Genomic DNA, 4,239 nt, shown 5'->3' on the forward strand with positions numbered 1-4,239 from the left:
CGCCAATTGCCTCATAGAGGTCTTCACCTGCTTGGCACAAAAGTAAACAATCACAAACATCGCCTCTTAAGGAGGACTTCAGACAGTTGCCTGGCTAAATAACAAGCCAGGTCTTCCAGACTACATGAAGACAAGAGAGTCTACCTCAACTGGTTTAAAAACCAAGCAGCAGCAAACAAGTTCTTAAAGAACTGTAAGCGACTTAATGTACCTGAAATCGATCAAGTATCATCAGTACTCAGACAAACCAACAATAAACAGCAAAAGTCAATCTATACAGACAACACAAGTTAATGCACATAAGTGCAAGCCATGAGCTCAAGCTCAAGCATTAAATCCTACAACACAAAATCAATGTTAGTTTACAACATCAAACAATCTCAATTTGCAACTTGCATTTATCTCCTTAAGCCTTTTGCATTTCAACCTGAAAATCCAAACCAAATGTGAGAAACTAGACCACTAGGCCAAGCCTAGGGTCCAAAGGGGATAAAAAAAATCAAAACAGCAAGTGCAAACCAACCAAAATCACATTCAAACAAATTAAAAGCAAACGCAATTGGTCCCATGCTCATACCATTCACCATTATCATTTTATGCACAATTTAACATCAAACATGCAATTTGCAACTCCAAAAGACCAAACAGAACTATCTCAATCAAATCCATATCAAAATAATTCAATTAATTCCACAAAAATTCACACCTAAACAGGACACATTCAATGTATAGCATGTCAATTTTCAGCTCAATTGGACAAAAGAAAGTAGGTAAATGAAAATCAAGAAGTCCAGACACATTTATACAAGCCAATACAAGGTATCCAAACAAGCATCATCTTCCATAAATCATAAAACAGTGACAACATATTAGAAATGGATGGGATCAAAACCACAATGTCCTATAATGTGTCTACAATGCTCACACCAAATTTCATCTTCATCCAATACACTATGAGAATTTCACAAACAAAATGCCAACATGTGTCACACAAATTCACAAAATGAGCCAACAGAGAAGAAAATTATCAATCAATTAGAAAACTCCATCAAAAATTCCAGCAAAAATCACATGTAATCTTGACATATCAATGATCATTCACACAAAAAATTGGAGCAATTCAACATTCCTAAGCCAGGCAAATAAAATCATGAAGTCAGCAGAAATCCAAACAAGTCAACACATGGTAGCAAAATGAGCATCAACTTCAATCAAATGCCAAACAGTGAAAACAATTAAGAAATGAATGGGACCAAAGCCAAACTACATCTAAACATGTTATGAATCACTCCATCAAATTTCACATTCATATGATATGGTATGAGCATTTCACAAGACTTGGAAGACAAACACTCAAACAAAGCCCTAAAAATGCTAAACAGCAATCAAAAATCTCAATTAAATGGAAAATGAATCAACAATTCATACAAAAAATCATGGTGAAACTAGACATGTACAAGACACAGCATGCAAACTTTGAGATCAATTGGAAAAGCATAGGCATGTCAAATAAATTCATGAAATTGACCTAACCTAGTGTGACACAAATTGTCACACTCAACTTGCACACATCATATCTCCCAAACCAGAGATCCAAAATTCACAAACTATACATCAAAATAACCAGCAAGGAGTCAAGAATTAGCATGTGAAATTTCATTCAATTTGGATAATGTATGAGTATTTCATGAAGGTTATGGTGAAACATACACAAAATGCACACAAGTCAAAGATCAATAGGCAAAGTCAAAAACTTTCCAAGCACAACTTGAGTTATCATACCTATAAAAAACTAGAGAAAATTATGAATCTAACAAAAAAACTCCCACTAAATTTGGACTAGAAATGAATTTTTTATGATTTTTGTAAGTTTGTTAAATTATGAAATAATTATTTAAAGTGAATTATTAAATGAATTAAGGCTGAATGGCAACTTCGTAATTCTCCTATCCAAGGCCAAAAACGCACATGCTCATTAATTCGGTGTCACGCTTCCATTGGTTCCTCTTAGCGCCAAACAGAATTTTGAACATGGCCAGCGAATGAACGGATCGAACACGGCTTTTTCCAGAATTTGAAACTTCTTCCTCGCGCGTTCACGTTCATCACTCCCAGCTTCGGTCAAGAACTTTTCTTCACCAAAACACGCAAACGACATACCGATCTCTCCGTCTCTCAGTGTAGGTCATGAATATGGCGACTATTTTTCCTAACACTAAACACACAGCACGGATCGAGCATTTTAAGTTATGACATCAAACATTCAAATCGCGATATCTCTCTCTATGCTTAACCAATTCACAAACCACAAGTTGCATCGTGTTCTACATCACAAGATCTACCTAAACCACATCAAGATTTTGAGAATTAGAGAGTTCGAGTTCTGACCTTAAAATGATGACAGTGTCGAATCCGCGAGCTTCACCGTCCAAATTGTGTAAACAGAAGAAGATTAATGTCCAGGAAGATGAATAGAAAAGCTAGCTCGATCCAAGGTTGCTCCAGGTGTGAGAAATCTCAAAACTCCATTAATGCATAAGCTTTGGACAGTCCTTGATCTTGAGGTTCTTGGCCTTGATTTGTCCAAACAGTTGGAGATGGAAGCTTGTAGAAGATGAATCCACAAAGAATCGTGCAAATTGATTGAGATTTGATGGAGTTTGGATCAAAAAAGCTTGATGAAGTTCTTGAGAAATTGAGAGAAAATGGAGGGAAAAGTGGTTACAGCTCTTGAGAATTGTGATTATGATTAACATTCTGTTATGATTAGCATCTTATACTTCAGCCCTTAATCCAATGTACTAATCTCAATTAGCAAAAAATTGTTTAATTAGTGTAATGTGAAACTTAAGTGCAAGTCCAAAAATGCCCTCGCCAAATATTACACCATGACAGCTCATGACAGCTCAAACAACTTCTAAATGTCATTTGGAGTGTGTTGCAAAAATCCTCATCTCAAAATTCCATGTATTTCTCAAATTGGACCATTTTGCCCTTGGATTTTAATTGTTGCACTTGAAAATTGACCTTTTGCATTGACCATTTTTGATGAATTTTGATTATGCACCATGAAAGTACATGTGAAATGGAGTTTTCTCATAAAAAGATCAACCATTTTGGACATTCCATGTGGAAGTTATGCCACTTTGATTATAGGCATTTTTGGAAAATGAATGGACCATAACTTGTCAACCATACATGGGAATTTCAAGTTCTTGGACTTTTTGGAAAGGTGAGAGCAAGATCTATAACTTTCATGTTGAACAATTTTTCATTTGAAGCTTTCTTGGACATGTAATTTTGTGGTGAAAAACTTTCCATTTTTGGAAACTTCCATTACAAGTCACTTTCTATTTTTGGCAATTTTTGTCCTGACTTTATTTTCTTCATTCTTGAGCTTTGACATGTCAAATGACACTTGTTTCAACATGAATGAAGTGTATCCAACTCTCTCCCACCTCCAAATCCATAAAATCAAGCACAGTTGACCACAGTTGACTTTTTAATCTGATAGATGAATTTGGCAATGCACTGATCAAGCTGAGCCCCAATCCTCTGATGAAATGGCTCAATGATGAAACCCTAGCCTCCATAAGCTCAATACAATCATGAAATGATCCCCATATCCATTGTAGACCCCATCTCCTTGTTATGCCCTGATTGGCCCAATGCAACTGATTAGGGTTGACCAGTGGTCAAAACCCTAATCTCAAGGTATATGATCAATCTCTTGAACTTCTTGGATGATAACAAGACCATGATGATGATGATATATCACTTCAAACAAGATGTAGACCAATCTCCTTGAGAAATCAAAAACCCCAATTCATAGCCCAATCCTCAGATGGCCAATGATCAGTCCATAAAACCCTAGCTTGCATCTCCACCTCTTCATCTCTTGATCAAGACCTAGGAGGATGACTTGCACAATGTAACCACATGATATGCAATATGCAATGCCTAATGACCTAAAAATGTTATGCAATATGTTATGCTAGTCCCAAGAGAAGAGGGCAAATTTTGAGGTGTTACAGTATGGTACATGCATGTCTCAAAATGTTAAAAAGTTAAATAAATTTGACAATTTAAAAGAGAAAATTACATCATTATTTATGTTTTTGAGTATTTTTTATTAAGATAGAAATGTTTTTTTAATTCAAATAAAAATGTGCACATCATTACTATTTGACACCAATTTTAAGAAAGAAAAAGAAAAGGTTTAGGCATTGGTGGTGATTG

The sequence above is a fragment of the Lathyrus oleraceus genome, chromosome 1 (assembly GCF_024323335.1).
Source record: "Lathyrus oleraceus cultivar Zhongwan6 chromosome 1, CAAS_Psat_ZW6_1.0, whole genome shotgun sequence".
NCBI lineage: Eukaryota > Viridiplantae > Streptophyta > Magnoliopsida > Fabales > Fabaceae > Lathyrus > Lathyrus oleraceus.